This window comes from Protopterus annectens, chromosome 7.part0 (assembly GCF_019279795.1).
Source record: "Protopterus annectens isolate FY-2018-M chromosome 7.part0, PAN1.0, whole genome shotgun sequence".
In the NCBI taxonomy this organism is placed as follows: Eukaryota; Metazoa; Chordata; order Ceratodontiformes; family Protopteridae; genus Protopterus; species Protopterus annectens.
The window spans coordinates 936,991,608-937,010,435 of NC_056739.1; positions in this window are offsets into that span (position 1 = coordinate 936,991,608).

Sequence of the window (18,828 nt, forward strand, 5' to 3'; positions counted from 1 at the left end):
TTTGTTAGTTTTGTCAGTTAAAATTTCCCCATATGTGTACACCTATGGTGCAGAATTTGTGGGAAAAAACAGACTGAAAAGTGTTTGCATAATTTGTAGTGGTGTGCTTCGGATGCTGCCTGTGTGATTGGCTGAGTATAGTAAATTCCACCTGCCAGCTATATTACTTGCATTTAACTGGCTGTATTCTGCTATTTCCCTTTGTTTTATTTTCTTGTTCCACTTGGCATTTCCTCACATTTTAAGGATCGAGGGATGCTGCACAAACACAGTGCCCAAATGTCAACAGTGCCATTTCCTGTTTTTTATTTTTTTTTAAGACCCGGTGCACACTGCACACACTCATTTAGGCAATGTACACAAAGCTACACAGCCTGAGACACACCCGCTCACTTAGCTGTGCTTAGCTAAGCACAGATACAGGCCACGGAGCTCCAATGTGCTTACAACAAGCATGACACACCCCCTTTTCATATTAGCTGCTCCTCCTGCCTACTCGATCATGTTCTAGCACCTACATGGTTAGGTGCAGTGTGTGGACTTAGAATATTTTATGATTCAGTAAATTTCCCCTCATTTGCATACCCCACTGCCTTAGTCCACAGTTACTGCACTAACAAGGGCCCTTTCCCCTTGACAACCACTGTTCCCTGGTATTGTTTTGATTATGCATGCCATACACTATAATGGCAAAATGCAGATTTCCCTTAAAATTTACTTTTTACTATTGTTTTATTTTCAGCACCTTCACGTTTGTACGCCGGTGCCCTATGCTTAAACGATCAAGACTAGACACAAAAAAAAACTTACATTTTATAAAATGTAAACACTTTTCCATGCTAATGACCATATATTTGGCCATTGGTATGCCTATAGATTATAATACTTGCTTTTATTTGAGCTGTCATGCCTCTGTTTTGTTATTTGCAGAAATGTGTTCGGTTAGTAACCGAACACATTTCTGCAACTAACACTGTTCTTGCACGGATACCCACCTGTATGGTTTTTACCAGCAAATTAGGTAATTAGCATTCTGCATGGCTTTCTGTGCAAGAACAGTGTAAGCAGGCTCGTGCATGGCAGTTTTGGAGTTTACTGGATCGCTCGGCGGCCATATTCTTTGCAGGAGCGGCTACACTGTTCCTGCATGGAAAAAAAAGTTATTGAATCACAGGGAATGTCTTTTCCCCACTTTGCTTTATAAATAAATACTTCTGTTAGTGTTGATTTTTTATAAGTGGAGATGATGTTGTGTATTATAATATACAGAATGAGTATGGAATAGGCTTCATAATTTTGCAATCTAAATGTTTTTGACTCCATTTCCCATTTTCCATGCATAGGGTAAGTGGAAACATATTAGGCTTATTCACATGTGCTTCAGGCCAGCTAGGCTCAGCTCCAGACAGTGCATTTCACAGCTACATGAGGTCTCCTTATGTGAATCTGTTGGCATACATACTTATGTATTACTGCAGTTCATAGAGATAAACTTTACTCAGCCTAATCTGAATACAGAGAGTATATATAAATGAGTGTAAATATATGTGAATAAGTGATCAATCAATTTAGACATAAAGTGTTTTGGGAAAGTGGGACATTTATCAAGTAAGGTAAAAATAACAGTGAGGTTATAAATTATTGGGAAGCAATTCATATTGAATTTATAGAACACTTATTACTAGCTGAAGTGTGTCTTTCATTGAACTGAAGGTCAAAGGCAGTTGATTCACATTAATGATGATGACATGAGTACCATTTATAATTGGGAATTCAGGGCATCAGTGGTGGAAATGTATGGGAAAGTAGTACTAATGGCATTGTGAAAGATAAACGTTTGCAATACTTGTACATTTATATATTATCCTGTACAGGATATTAGTACATAATTTAAACTGATTGATGGCTGAGGTTCTGCATTTTCACCATTGTATTGTGCTGTCATGATACATCCTGCTTTACGGTCAAATTTGTGACTCTCACTCATGAATGAAAAATGGCAATATAAATACAGAAAAGTGCAGGGGGAAGGATACAACTCTGTTTGCAATGGCATAATTTGCCAGTGTTATAAGTGCTTCCATTATTATTATTATTTTGCATTTGTGGATGATGCTGTATAGGCTAATACAATTCCATTTTGACTGGGTGAAGCCAGACTTGTAGTATGCATATATGACTCAGATCTCTAATTTATTTCTGATGAAAGCAGGCATGCTTTATTTGCTATTCTGTTTGGTGGATGAGTGGTATAAGGTTCCGTATATTACTAAATGAATGATGCAGGGATCCAGATAAAGATAAAGAAAAAAATATGTGCGGCATCCTCATAGCAGCCATTAGAACATATGGCAAATGCCTTTTTGGGAAAGGGGGACCCCAACAATCTGAGAGGCAAAGACCTGGAACCATGGTGTTATGAATGCAAATGATATTGATGGAAGAAACCACACACAGACACAAGTGCAAGCAGAGGGTCAATGATATGGTAGGACATGCAAGAGGAAAGGCAAGACAGAATACAATTGCCCTGTAGTACTACATGGCAGGGGGCTCAAACACTTATTCCTTTAACACCTTATGAATAATACCTCCTATCCATTCAAGGTGATGACTATAAAACAGATGACAATAGCATTAGCATAATCAGAGGTGGTGTGGAAACTGGCTATTTCCCATATCTGCAACATCAACAGACATCTGCTTAGGAAGGTCGGTTTGATCACTGTAACATATTTACTTAGAGAAATGACTGCTCAAATGCAGTGACTATGTGTGGCCCACAATAATAGCTATTACCACGTGAACCCTCCACATCTACTCAAAATGGCATTGAACAGAGTGTGCATGATAAGTGTCTTCCCACACCGCAATACACAGGATGTAATAGGATACTCCAGTATCTGAGTAATAATATATTCAATTAATTCTTTATAGGGACAGCAGCAGAAATAAGGAGTTCCACTATACCGATACATTTAGAAGATATCAGTCGAAGAATGGCAGATGATGATGATGATGATGATGATATGTTTATATTTATGAGTTGTCAAGTTTAATGGCAGCATCTCACACCCCTCAACATTCTATTACCTCTGTAGTAGGTGACACTAGATCACAAAGTCAAGTATATGGTAGCATTACACTACAAGTTTTACAGGGAGAAACCTGTGCACCTCAACACCTGTGTCTCCAGACCTACAGGAATGCCTTCTGGATAATAGCAGAAATTCAGAGATAACAGTGCCCATTGTGACACCTTTACAAAGGTATCTTAACACCATTTATTTAGAGACTATAACGTACCTGAAAAAAAAGATTTCATGAGTATCCTGCCAAGTACACTAGCTCTGTTGCCACTTCATGCTCACCATTAAACTTTCGATGATTTCTATTTCTGAGGACACAGTTTGTTGTGTATGATATAATGAAACAATAGGCATATATCACAGCTGCCCTAGGAAACATCTTAAGCATTGACTGCCCAGCAGCAAATGTGCAATGGCATTGTCATGCTCAATGCACTGCTGCAGAGAGATGGCCAGAAATGGTCAGAGTCCTGCAGAGTACACGTGAGGACTAGCAGCACTACATGGAAATTGTCAAGGGTAGGGACAATGTCTTGATGGCATTGGTCTGTAGTATGGTGGCATATCAAGCATCCGTGTCAGCCTCCATTTGTACACTAGTTAGGACTTACCAGACTCAAACAAGAGTCAGAACTGGAAGAGAAGAGACAAGATACTGTCTGGACAAATGGGGGCATATCAAATAACACTACAAGTGCTTCTCAATATGTCAGTGAAAACATCAGGGGGAACAAGTGCAACTAATTTCATACAGACCACCTTAGCTTCAATCTACACACAGCAGAATCTCTCACTGAAGGTCTTGGTCACACAGCACAGTGGAATCAATGTTTTTGCGATCACCTGCATCAAATAGGTCACATCATTGCAATAAGTCACCATCCAGCTCATCTGATGGCCCCTCCTCAAGATTGCATGTACCTTCATCTACCCTGTCTTTAAGAGGCAAAGTGTATGACAAATTTGAACTTGACCTACTGTGACGCAGGCTAAACATTTCAGATACTTACAATACGATGCATATCATTTGACTATCATAGGTTAGTACTAGGCTAACGGCCCTTGTGAGCCATTTTAAGCCTAGCCAATTATCCCTTAACCCTGCACCTTGTGTGTGGCAAGGCAGACACCTTAACCATTAGGCCACCCTCCCAACCATCACCAGATCATGCCTTGCAATACACTGATATCAATGTTCAACTTCAAATGCAATGTGTTAAAAAGTTAAATGCAGAATAGATGTGTGCACAGTGCTGCCCAGGATTAAGAGGCTTTGCATGTATATACATTTTATTTCAATAATTATAGTGCATACAGTTAAAGAAAAATAACTCGGTAGAAAGGTGTAGAGCATAGCATGCTAATGTCAACATTTAACACCTTTTTATTTGTGTTTGTTTTCAGGGATAGACCAATGTCCTCCATGGACCTTTCCAGACTCAGTGTTTGCTTAAGTGACTTGCTCAGACTCACGTAATAAGGCACTGGAGGCTAAGGGAATCAAACCTTGCACCACTGGATCACAGAACCAACTCATTAATCCTCTTAGCCAACTGTTAAACAGTTACTAGCAGACAGGGCATTAACGGGCCTATTCATTATCAGTAGTTTCAGTTCAGCAATGCTGCATCCAAAAATTATATGGAACATAAAACAAATAATAAAACACAGAAAGGCAGCCAGCGATTCAAACCACAGCCAAGGAAGTCACTGTTATTTGCCAAGAAGTAAAACATTTTTATTGTAGGTAAGCGCTTTCGTGTTGCTACTCACACCCCTTCATCAGACCTTTTTACAACCATGCATCACATTACACTATATTTTATACTAAAATTTAAATCAACCCATTGACATAATTAGTTCAATTAAATAAATTAACCTATTAGTATCTCTTGAAAACTTCCATAAGAACAATGCCTTGAATCCACAGACTTGAAAAATGATGAAACTTCATTCAGCTATACAACATGTAAAAAAGAATAATGTATATGCATTAATAACAAAAAATATATGAATATATATGAGACATATATAAAGATACACATATGTACATTTATACTTATATAAAATATACATTTATACAGATATGAGAGAAGTAAAATTTATAATAAATGCATACATTCAAAAAATGCATACACTGAAAAAATTATCTTTCTACATCAAACCAAATCAAGTAAAAAGGGAAATATAATTGTTTATTTAATATATGATAAAATACACAAGGATCCAGTGACTCCCCCAAGACCCATAGTCTCAGGCAAAAGTTGGACAACAGAACCAATATCTATATACTTGGAGAGAACATTAAGACAGTTAGTAGACAAGAATGTTACTATTCTAAGGGACACTAAACACTTTTTAAATCAATTATATAATTTTTGGAGAGTATTAATTGAAATTTGGACAGTCTAAAGTTAGTTATGTTAGATGTTCATTCCCTCTTTACATCAATTCCTAATGAATTGGGAGTTGACATGCTAAGGAAATATTTAACCATCTATATTACTGTTTACGCATGATGTAAAATTCATAATATTCAATAACAGAATTACATTATAAAATAAAAATAAAAACTTAAAAATACAACTTTTAGTTGTGTCTCACAATAAACAAACAAAACTGTGGGAAACTTGTAGCTCGATGAGTATAATCAACTTGGAACAACACCTACCCTACTATTAATATTACTTTTTTCTTACCCATTCTAGGCCCTTAACAGGGGCTTGGTGGGAATACAATCATTTAATCCTAGAGGAGGTGACATGAAATGTATATTGGGGGAAAGAGAAGTGAAGTGGCAAATATTATTAAATGCAGCCACTTACCCCGGATTAAATGATTGTATTCCCACCAAGCCCCTGTTAATGGCCTAGAATGGATAAGAAACAAGTAAAACTCATCCAGCTACAAGTTTCCCACAGTTTTGTGTGTTGTTGTATTTTTAAAATTTTTAAGCTTTTATTTTTATTTTATAATGTAATTTTATTATTGAATATTATGAATTTTACATCATGCGTAAACAGTAATATAACTGTTTAGTTATTTTACTATGTATTTTCATGATTTTAAATGGTTGTTGTGTTATGAGAATCCATGTCAGGATGAGTCATTCAGTATCCATGAAATTAATATTCATGAGATCAAATTGGTGTATCACAGGATTGGATAATTTGAATTAATTAGTACTATTTAAAGGCTGTTAGTTTGAGAAATGGTGTTCTGAAGAAGTCTATGGAGGATAGATGAAAGCGCTTAACCTGAAGTACCAATAAATGACAGTTTTGGTATTTTCTGTCTCTTTCCTTGGAACCGGACACTCATTTTTCACCAGTTATATCACATTTATTGACTGACAACTGTTGGGTTTGACTGGTGTAGTACTTTTTTGATATTTTCAAGAATGTTGTAAAAGGGCAAACAGGAAAAAAAAACATTATTTACAAGAATGGAAACACTAACCTGAATGTCATGGTCCATAAACTCTGCACCTGCACATCCATATGCTGTGCACAATCCTGGGATATGGGGTCTCTTACTGCATGTGATCATTGAACTGGGAGGTGCAATGACAGCATGGACCACTTTGCCACCAGACCAGTACATAAGCTTGTTGTGCAAAATGCAACACACATTAAACATCCTGCATATGCAGTGCTGGGTCATACTGCAAAACACCACTCTGAAAGGCTTTTCAAAATGCCAAAGACTATCTTGATGACAATGCGAATCTAAAACAGGGCTCTATTGAAATTATCTTCCTCAGCTCCATCCAGATTTCTCTCTGCTGTCCTGGGTGTCCAGCATCATCTGAAAAACAAAATGAACAAACAGAAAAGGGGAGGGACAAAACAAAGGAAAAGTAATTTAGTATTGAGCAAATACGTTTTACTATGCATAAATAATTAATTGATAAAAATAACAATAACCACTATGCAACAAGATGACCATTTGGCACTCTACCATGCTGGAAGAAGAGATAGAGTGAGCAGGAATGCCAGATATGGGAACTGGGTGCACTGACAGAATGGGCAGACACACTGGTGATGTACCTCCATGATTCACACACAACCTGGTAGTTGATGGAATGGTGGCCCTCCTATTGTGGTAACACTCCCCCTGTGGACTAGCTGGTACTCTAATTGCAACATGGGTGCAATCTGTCACACCAACTACCTCAGAGAAACTTGCCACCACAAAAAAGGCAAACCTAGTCTAGGCTCAGTCCTGAGGTGACACTGGGAAATAGATGTACTGAGCCACATGTGGCAAGACTATGTCCAGGAGATACCTGAAGTATCCTTGAGGCAAAAGCCTGATTAACAGCTAATGTATCGCCAGATTGTCTGTTAGTGGAAGGGCCCCATAACAAGTATTGTGAGGGCTATACATACCTTAGTATCTACAGGTATAAGAAGGTTATGTATCCACACAGCACTCGTGTGAGGACCATACATGTTCACTAATACCCATGCAATATCTCTCTCTCCACTATGAAAATATCAAGGATTTCCTGATTATCAAAATTATGATGATTTATTCTCTGTTTGTATCTTCACCTTCTTGACCAGCAATTGCTGTTGGTCACACGTCTTTGGTTTGGCCAAGACAAGCAGCTTGCACTGTGAAGTGGCAATACTAGAAGCAAGATAGGGAAACTTCATCAGTTGCAAAGTAGACATAAAAGGTGCAATTTTACCTTTCATAATGAATCCCTGCACAGCATTGAAATGCATTAAAATATGACTAAGTATAAACAAGTGTAAACAAGCAGGTAGAGGACTTATTAGCATAAAACTTTTATATGATCTGTCATTTGCATCTTGTTATTCCTTCAATTGCCTATGTTTATTCATGATCATCGCAAGTTGGTATAAATGGCTTCGATGAATCATACCCTTGCAGTGCTTATGAGTGAACAACACTGATTGTTTTAATGCATTCATATAAAGACTAAATACCACCCATTATCTTAAAACTGTATTATACCATTTTGACAAGAATATTATGCAATACATAAACAGTGGTCTCAAAGAAAGAATTTTCAGATGCTATTCTTGACATAAAAGGCAGACTATTAATTTCTGCAGTTATTATTATATTAAATGTTTAATCATTTGGTAAAAACATCATTTTCTTTTACAGAGTCATGAATTAAAGTGCAGATTTTTTAAAGACAATAAAAAGTTTGACTTTAAGAGACAGACTGTTTTCTGAGTTTATAGAATAACTTGTCAGGGGAAGGCCTCAGTGGAAATAAAGTTAAGGTATGGCTTAAGATTTAAATAGATTGTTGCTGCACAGGTTGTCAAGAAAAAGACAGGAAAAATGGGCCTGAGGTAATATAAAATCAGTTAACATATGGGTCCACTGGGCAAAGAAGATCTAACGCTTGTGCAAGCTGTGGGAAGTGGCAATGAAGCAATGTGTGCTGGTGATTAAAGCAATTTTATATCAGAATATGTTTGAACTTCACTAGGGCAGATTCCTCAGTATGCAACCTTGGCTGACATTAATATCCAATTCATCAGCCCACCCAGCTGTGGGAAAATGTTTAAATGAATGTAAAAACTCACGTCAGTTATTCTGCCTTTTCAAAGAAATATAGCCTTTCACTTAACTGATGGACACCTTCTCTGGGATTCAATTTGTAAAAATGCCACTTTGGTTAAAGCACACAGCTGGTCACTGAAGATTAAAAAATTAAAATTAATTAAACTAAACAAAATGTGAGCTTTTTTGCTTGAATGGTGTGCTGTATATAAGGTTTTGCAGTGATAATGGGTTAGATTTATATATAATCTTTGTCACATCTGGACTTTGCAAGTTTCTTGAGTCTGTGCTATTTTTAGGGAGAAGTTTATCTTAAATTCTTACAATTAATGTTATAGAAATTGTGACCTCATTTCCCTATTTTGTGCTGTTGTGTTTATTCCCATTTCTTGCATTATATGACTTTTTTGCAGTTTTGTGCTTGCCACTCCTTTTTTATTTCTTTATTTTAAACACTGATCCCTGCACCTACATTCTTAATAAGACAAGGCAAGAGTCTGTCTTCGCTTTCTCTCTTTCTGTCTTGTGTGTGTGCGCGCGCGCACATGTACACACACACACACATATATATATATATATATATATATATATATATATATATATATATAAATAGATATATAGATACACACACACACACACACACACACACACACACACACACACACACACACACACACACACACACACACACACCTGAAAATGTCTTGTTAAATGAGAAATGGTAACTGGAATGAGTTTATCATCATATCCTATGTCAGTGCAGCTCAAAGAACACATTTGCCATCTGTGTTCTCTATTACAAACCTAAGTGGATTCCCTCATAGTACCTATATTCAGCATTGAACTGTCATGCTGATTTTGCTTTCGCAGCTTTCCTGATTTTCTTCACCCAACTAGTAAACTATAAATGTGGGTTATCTTTACTTATCACCTACAAAATGGGACTGGATTTTATTTTGTCTTGATTGCTCCAGAGGTTCAGATAGCCATATCTTTATAAGTATATATGGAGCAAACACCTTTTCAGTTAGTCAGCAAAAAAAAAAAAAATAAAAGGATTAAAAATCAAAAAAGGGATCACTCTGCTTTTCGGTGTATATTTGAGAATCTTAACAGAAAATGGCAATATTTTGATTCTTCTGACACTGAGAAAGCTTTTCTGATGCAGCTAATGTTGCTTTCATTATCTGTTCTGGTTTTGTCCTCCTTGAAATTTATATCCTGTCTTCCTTCCAGTTGTTTGTTTATTAGTCTGTTACTCATCTTTTCAAATCATCACCTCCTCTCCCCAGTTTCATATCCTGAAAACTTCCTGCCCACAGACAGCCTACACTACCTGTGTATACTCTAAAAAGCACCTACCGGTCAGTTCTGTGGCTGATCCCCACATCATGTCACTTTCCCTGTGTACGTCTTTCTTTGCTGAACCTACAGTAGTATCTTCACTGCAGCTGCTATCTGCAGTTTGAAGTTAGACAGGTTCTGTAGTCCCTGCTCAGTGACATGAGTCTGGATTATACATTTGTAAACTTTGCTGTGTGTATGCCTCAATACACCACGACTCAATGGATTACTCCCTTTACATTGGACACACTCACCCTTGCAGAGATCAGATGCCACCTCCTGTGTGTGCTCCTGATCTAGTTACAGACTAGAGAAAGCCAAGTAACAAATGTTTTTTCTACACCTTTCCCCTTCTCCCTTCTTTCTACACTCTTACCATTCTTATTAAATCATTTGTTCAGCTTCAACTTTATGATAGTGCTTTAGTTCAAAGCACTGAAACAGCAAAGGAATGCAATAGAAATCATGGTGACAGCAATAATATATATATATATATATATATATATATATATATATATATATATATATATATATATATATATATATAAGCAGCTTCTAATACATATCAAAGCTGCTCATAAATGTATTTCTGTTGTCATCATCATAATATACAGTAGCTGGTAAAAAAACATTAAAATAAATTGATTGCTCATAAAAAAAATCTTTTGAAGTATAAGTCCAAAATTATACTTTTAAAGAACTCTTAAAGTAAGCCAGAGTGAAACACTCAAGGCTCCATAGAAGTAATACATTCTAGTGGCATGGAACTTGGTAAGGAGATTATATTAAAAAGCAGTGCTTCAGTCCTCATGTCGGGAATGGCCAGTATCCATAAATTTGCAGAGTGTAGCACTCTAAACTGGGCAGTATGGACCAATAAGTGCCCTCATGTAAGAAGGGCCAAAGTCATGCAGGAACAGGTCAGAACATTTTGAGATATAAAGTTCTGATGGTTATCAGTACACACTTTGTGCAAAATTGTACAGATAATCTGCTTAGTGCTACAACACCTTATCAGTCTGGGGTGCAATCTGCAGTTGGTTTTAGTTTAAGGAAGCCTGAGAAAAAGGACTTTGCACAAGTTATCTTGGGAAAATTCAACAGATGGCTGTACAAGAGTCCTGTTGAGGTATCAGTTGCTTGATTGCTAAAATATTCTCAGATGAACCAAGATGACCATAAAATAGCTGACATCTCATCATTATTCATTATAACAATGAGACTACACACTTTTGATATAAACTCAATCCCAGTGGTTCCATAAATAGCAAAAGCTGGCTATGATAAGGCAGCTGAATTCCTCGAATAAGCATGTGGAACAGTTGCCTTAGACGCAAAAGTACTTTTTTTGATAAATTAGTAGCTAACAAAGTGTGAATGGTCACTAACCTATCTGTTGGTGAACACACACACACACACACACACACACACACACACACACACACACACACACACACACACACACACACACACACACACACACACACACACACACGCACACACACACACACACACACACACACACACACACACACACACACACACACACACACACACACACACACACACACACACTTCCACCATATGCACTTGGACAGGTTGAGGTAACTCTAAATGTTATCAGTGTAACATTGGTAAGCTATTCCTTTCCTCCAACAAAATTTCTTAATGCCTGTATAAATGCTGTAAAGAGTAGTGGACCCACAATTAAACATTACATCACTCTACAGTCAAAAGGCTAAGGAGCAAATTTTAAACCTGAAACTATCCTCTATGTATAGCCCAAAAGGAAGGAGGTAAAGCAATCAAAGACTGTATCAGAAGGACTACAGATGAAATGTAAAAGTTTGGTCAGAATGCCAGAGTAGGCATTGCCAATTACTGTACCAAGATAGACCAAGGGCTAGTTGAGAACAGATATGCTGAGTCCTTATCCTTAAATAGTTAATTCCCAACCATGATGAGGGCTGTTTTGAGGGCTGTTTACTAGTATGGTTACGTCAAATCCCCAGACAGGCAAGGATCCATGAGACCACTGACAGTAAGAAAGGATTCATTTGCAGATAGACTATCATATTAACCTTACCAAGGAAAGGAAGATTTTGACATGGTATGCAATTTATCAGGGACACTGTGGTGTTTTCATATTGTTTGTTGATTAGGAGAGCAGCAGTCTCCTACAACAAAAAAGAGAGTGCCCCAGTGCATATAACAGGCTTCAGTATTAAAAAAACTAGCTGTATATTTATTCAGCTATATTTTACTCATAAAACAGCTTATGAAAAGAGTGTTGCATATGAGGCCCCCTTGCAAGCATATTCCTCAATAACCTGATGAAGCGCACCTGTGTGCGTGAAAGCGCTCGTTCTTTATCAAATAAAATAGTTTTATACTATTCCTCAGTCATGGGAACTCAGCTGTGTTCTAAAAAAATGACTTTGCCATCCTTTAAAACAGCAGTTCATGCTGACCTTAAGTTCTTGGCATGGAAAATTGTTTTGCTTATTGCTCTGACATCTGCAAAGAGAGTTTCTAAGCTGTGCACTCATATTGTGGGGCACCCTTATCTTATTTTCAACAAGGATAGGTTATATTGCACACTAATCCTTCTTTCACACTGAAAGTTGTTTTAGAGTTTACTCTTAATCAGTCCATCAATCTCCCTGTGTTCTTTCCAGAACTTAAGAATCAAGAAGAGAGAATTCTTTACACATTTAATGTGCATCAACAGCTCAGGTGCTACTCTAACGGAACTAAGCCCTTTAGGAAGATCAAAAGGTTTTTATTCTTTCTGTTGGGCAAAAAAAGTTATCCTGTCTCTAAGCAAATCACTGCACATTGGTTGTCCTCTGGTATTGTTGTTTGTTACATCCACCATGGCAAGTCAAATCCAGGCAGTGTAAAAGCACATTCTACTTAGGTCTTTTCTTCTTCTGTAGCATTTTGTAAAGGGGTGGTCTCTAGAAGCATTCAAGAGGTAGAAAATTTGTCCTTGGCCCTTACCTTTATGAAGCACTATAAACTGGATGCTTTTTGTAGATCCAGAGCAGGCATCACTAGTACCATTCTCCAGGGGCTCCTCGGCCCTTACTTTTCCTCCTCCTGGGTTGGATAAGCCTAGGTACTGTATCCAAATGCCAGTAAGGCAGTGTGTTTGTTGAACATAGCACAGCTGCATAAGTTACACTTCCCTGTAACAGTAAATATTCATAGAACACACTGCCTTACTGGTAGTACCCTCCCATCAACCCACTTTTTCTTGGATGTATACAGTTTTCTGTTGATGGTTGCTGCTGTTATTTTGTTTAGCAGTGTTTGATGTGTGCCTGTGTTGGCCTTGGTTTGGATCAGTAAGGACTTCACAGTTTTTTTCCATCTGTCCTTCCTTTCGGGTCACAGAAAAAAAAATGAAGGGCTTCAGTATGTGGTTGAAAAGGACCGTCATGCCATGCAGTTGATTGGTTCTTAACATCCACAGACATAAAGAGGGAGGAGTCTGTAATCAGTTTACAAGCTGTAAGGCACAAGCTCAGAAACACAGCCAATAACTTATAATCAGGAATGCTGAATGTTGTGTCATTCGGCTTTTCCCAGTTAGGGGTCGCCACAGCAGAACTCCAGTCCACTAATGATTGGCAGTAGATTTTTACGTGCCGAGTTGCCAGCTCTAACGCACAACCTTTAACGAAGGTACGCCCATTCACGCATGTCTCCACACAGAAGACGCTCTAGCTGACAATCAAACAGGACAACGTCGTACTGTGAGGTGACAACGCTACTGCAGCACCACCACCGCAGTATAATCAGGAGTGCTGAATACTGATCAAAAATAAGAAGAATGACCCTCACTAATGGCAATAGAATTGATTCTGAAGCCACTGGCTGGAAATGCTGACATTATAGCAGTAGTCTTATTAATGAAGAATTGGGCAGTCATCTCACATTGATATGAAGATAAAGGTTTCCTCATGCAGAGGCTGACTTGCACCTGATGTCCACCCCACAGAAGAATGTAGCGATAAAGTGTTATTGTTAAAAATCATTGTCCAGCCATCTCATACTTTTCCCTAAAGGAGATGATGTGCAGGAGAAAATAAATGTGAATTACTTTAGAAATATTAAAGAACTCAATTTAAAATCTGGCAATTATTGTGGTGTAAAAGGAAGTGGTCATACTGTCAGGTCAACTCCACCACCAAGCCTGAGTTCTTCACATCCAGAATGAGTATCATGTCAAGAATATGTCTTTGTTTAACCTGAATCCCAAATTCCTTCATAATATAGTGGAAGCTATGCAAGGAGCATTTGGGTGAGGTTCAATGTACCTTAAAGCAACGGTAGTCTTTGGTAGACTGGCTGGACGTCGGGCTTCCACAGCAGGGAATCCCCATTTGTTAAGAATACTGCAGTAGTGAAGGGAAGGACACCTACCATTATGGTAAGATTTTACACAACTGTACTATCTTTACTACAAAACACATACCTGCATGGGTTTCCTAAGAATTTACTAAATAATGCTATCTGTTAGCCATAATATTGAATGTACAACGTTGATATGTGAAAATGTTGAGATCAGAACATCTGCTTACACATGCATGAGGAGTGTGCGGGGCTTCTCTTTGAACTTCATCAGCTATATAGGGCTGTCACCTGTCAGGAAATTTTCCTGAGAATCAGGAAATAAGGGTCTTTGCCAGGAAATCCAGTTATGGTGAGTACTTGAAAGGTATTTTGAATCATTCTAAGAGGTAACACTGTAGAAAACATGTGTCTGTGTGTGTGTCTGTCTGTCTATCTTGTTATAGTTTTGGCTTATCAGGGAAATGCTTGTATGTGTGTGTGTGTGTGTGTGTGTGTGTGTGTGTGTGTGTGTGTGTGTGTGTGTGTGTGTGTGTGTGTGTGTGTGTGGCTGTGTGTGGGTGTGGATTTGTGTTTGTGTGTGTAAAAAGTAATATTTATGGGTACATACATAAATGTTTTGGGAAGTGAAAAATAAGTCATAAAATGAATCCCAGAACATCTAAGACCAGAGAGCTTCTGAGAGATGTGATTTCTAGCTGTATAAGTGGCTCAGTAGGGTCCTAGGGCTGGGCCCACCTAGTCTAAAATTGACCAAGCTTAGAAGTGGCCACAGAGGTTGTTATGGTTTGTGTTTGGGCTGGGGATACTGTGGTCATTATTTCTCAAATTTTCCTCTCAGTCAAATTCAGAAGTATGTTCAGAAGATAACTAGAGCCTTTGTCTTGGCTGGTGACAGTGTGGTAACCATTTCTTTAACTTTCATTGCAATTACACCTCATAGATGTGCACAGAATGTCACTATAGCTTGTCTAGGGCCAGTGTACTGTGTAGTTACAAGTTGGAAGAATTGCTGCAACTGTTTTTTCCCCTTTTTTTCACAATTCAAATCAGATATGTATACATGTGGATATTTTCTGGGGTACAGCATATATGTCCAGCTGGTCACAATAGTCTGAACATGTTGTTGTGCTGTCTGCTGTTTTACTTTCATCCTAGTTTGACTTCAGAGTGGTGCACAGAGGTTGTCTATCGTTTCAGTTTAGGGCTAAAGAGACATGCTGTATAGATGTATGACAGAAGCAACTTGAAATATATGATTATGCTCATTTGTCCTTTCACTTTCATTACAGTTGAATACTACAAAAGTACACTGAAAATTGCTATATATATGGGGAGGGGGGGCAGTCATCCCTGATATTATGTATGTGCCTTCAAAGTCATTATATTTTCAATTTATGGATAACTACTCAGTTTTGTGCTATCTTGGTGTCGTTATCCTTGAATATTAATAAAAACGCAAACACCCTAGCAAATGGCAGTCCAATAACAGGAAATAAATAAGCAATCAACTGCAAAAACTGTTAAACACTTTAATAAAATAAAAAAAAAAGTGGTTTAGAGCTTTTGTCAATAGTTAGACATCATCAGAACCACGAAACAAGAAAATTGTTAGTTTAAATACATATAGTATAAGAACCCCTCCCTCATAATTTACCAGTCAGCACTAAATAAAAAAGCACTAGATAAAAACGTTCACATTGAAACCAAGAAAATACAACTGAAAATGAACATCTAGTTTAAACTAGTAAATGTTAAAAAGTATATACATTTTTCAGTTTTGAACTCAGTACATAAACTATATGTTGAGTGTTTTTTTTATTAAAAACATATTGTGAAAATGTTTTTTAACACTTGTCTTTTAAACCATATTGTGTCTTCTTTTAAGTTCACTGGAGATGGACATGCTCTCATTTATACCCAGTGGGTTAGTGGCATTTAATCCAAATTGCCAAATCATTTCCCTGTGCATTAATAAGTTTTTCCATTCTTCACAAAAAGCACTATTTGGGATTTGCTCTAATACAAGAAATTTAAATTTCTCAAAGTTTTAACAATCTCTGGAGTGTCATGTCAAGGCACTTTTGCTGTCAAATTTCTATATACTATATTGACATTGATATATCGTAAGGTTCAGTTGCACCATCCCCAGGCCTATCAACAGGAGATATGTATGACTGATTTCCTATCGATAGGCCCGGTGATGGTGCAATTGGCCTATCACTAGGAGATACGTCTGACTCATTTGATCTGAAACTACTGAGAACTACTTTCATTGATAATTCTTTATGTTTACTTGAAATAAGGTTTTGTTGGGGTGGGAAAGTTGCATATGTGTGCAGTTATTCCATTTACAGCTGTTACTTTCACCATACTCTAATAATTTTAATTATTCGGCTTTCCATTTAATTGGAATTGGATTGTGAGGAGGAGGGAAGTCTGTGCACATGTGTTAAGGGTTTACTATGGTAAGGTCGAAGTGGGTTCGGTCGAACCCACTTCAGTTGAAGTCCGGAGGCCAAATAGTGACAATGTCGAACCCGACATTGTTGAAGTACGAATCTCACCTCTATCTTGACACATGTTAAAGCCCGTTTCAAGGTCAAAGACAAGTCGTATTTCAACAGTGTTGGAATTCGACATTGTCGTTTTTGCATATGTGGGTCATTCTATGGGGTCTGGGTCAACCATAACATAGTAAACCTCTGTTAAGTACCTGAATGAACACTGGGAAAAAAACAATTATATATGGATTACCATTCCTTCTGGTTAAAGTCACATAAGAAATCATAACAGTAATGAGCAAACATAAAGAAAGGACACATTAAAATAATGATTCTGCCATATACACTTAACTGTTGCCATTACACTCTCCTCACTGCACAAATAAAAACAGTTTTTGCAGTCATGATTATTTTGAATGACATTAAAAAGAAATGTGCAATGTAGTCCAACAGAATTCATTACACAGAAATGGCATATGTAACTGAACGTGTCATTCTTGCCATTGCTACTTTATATTGCATAGTGAATAATTAATTAAACCAAAAGTTATTAAATACAGCAGGTACAATTGCTGAATTATTTACTGATTTGATGCCTTTCAGAATCATTGAACAGGAATCAGTGAGCACTCAGGCTAAGAGGTAGTAATAAAAAACTATTTTAAGATGAGAAAGAATGTCAGACGAACAGTGAAAGAAGGCAATGCACCACACAGCATAGCCCACAGCTATCACTGCATACATCAAATTATACTCTTCATTAACTTGAATGTCTTGGTCCATAGTTCTGCTAATCTGTGCTTGAGCCTGCCTCATGCGGTCCCTTACTACTGTTGCCAAGCTAGTCATTATTACTCAAAGTGGGACTAATACTGGGAGCTGCAGTGGCAGCATGGGTCACTTCACCATCTTAACAGTACAACAGTGCATGATCATATTAGGCAGAATGGAACAGGCAGTGAACATCCTGCATGTAGTGGCTGGGTCATGGCCAAACACCCTGTTAATGACAACATGGTTCTGGGACAGGGATGTGTTATATTTCTCTTCCAAAGCTCCAGTAGGGTTTCTCAAAAGAGTCATGGCTCCAGCAGATATCCAACATCCCCTTTTAAGGAGAAAAAAAGAGTGAGAGGGAGAGAGAAGGGAGGGGAGACAAAACAGGAAAAATAAGAATTAATATACAGCAATTTTGTTTAACATGATTAACTACTTAGTACCATGCAGAAAGAGAATGTAAAGTGAGCTAGTGTGCCAGAAAAGGGAATTGTGTGCACTGCCAGGATGCTGAGCAGAGAAGTTGTTGATGTACACCCATCCATCACACACCATCTGGCAATTAATGGAATAGTAGCCCTTCCTAATGCTGTACCACTCACCCTGTGGATCAAGGGGGGGGGGTCCTTATTGCAACATGGGTGCAATGTATCACACCAAGTGCTTCTGGGAAATGTTCCAGCCCATAAAAGGTAAATATAGTCCTGTCCTGGTCATGAAGTGACAATGGGAAATAGATATACTGATCCACATGTGCCAAGCGTATATTCAGAAAGCTGGCAGAAGCCTGTGAGATCCCCAACATGACCCCAGTCTTTGTCTGGAAGATACCCACAGTAATTATAGTGAAAGCTATACATACGTTGGTGTCTACAGGAATACGAAGTCCATGCATTCCTATACTCCCCTATAGTGGTCAAACATGTCACTAAGACCCTTATAATTTCCTGTACACTCTAAAACTATCAGAAATTTCTTAATTATCAAAGTTATAATGAGTTATCTTTTGCTTACATTTTTGTCTTTTTTGCCGGTGAGTCCCGCTAAGCACAAGCAGTTTTGGCCTGGCCAAGACAAGCCAATCTGACCTAGAAATAGCAAAGCTTGCTGTAAGCGATAGCAATTTTTCCAGTTGCAGCTCTGATAGATTTAGCAATGTTTCCTCTTTTTTTATAATGTATCTGTGACAAGCACAGAAAAGTGGG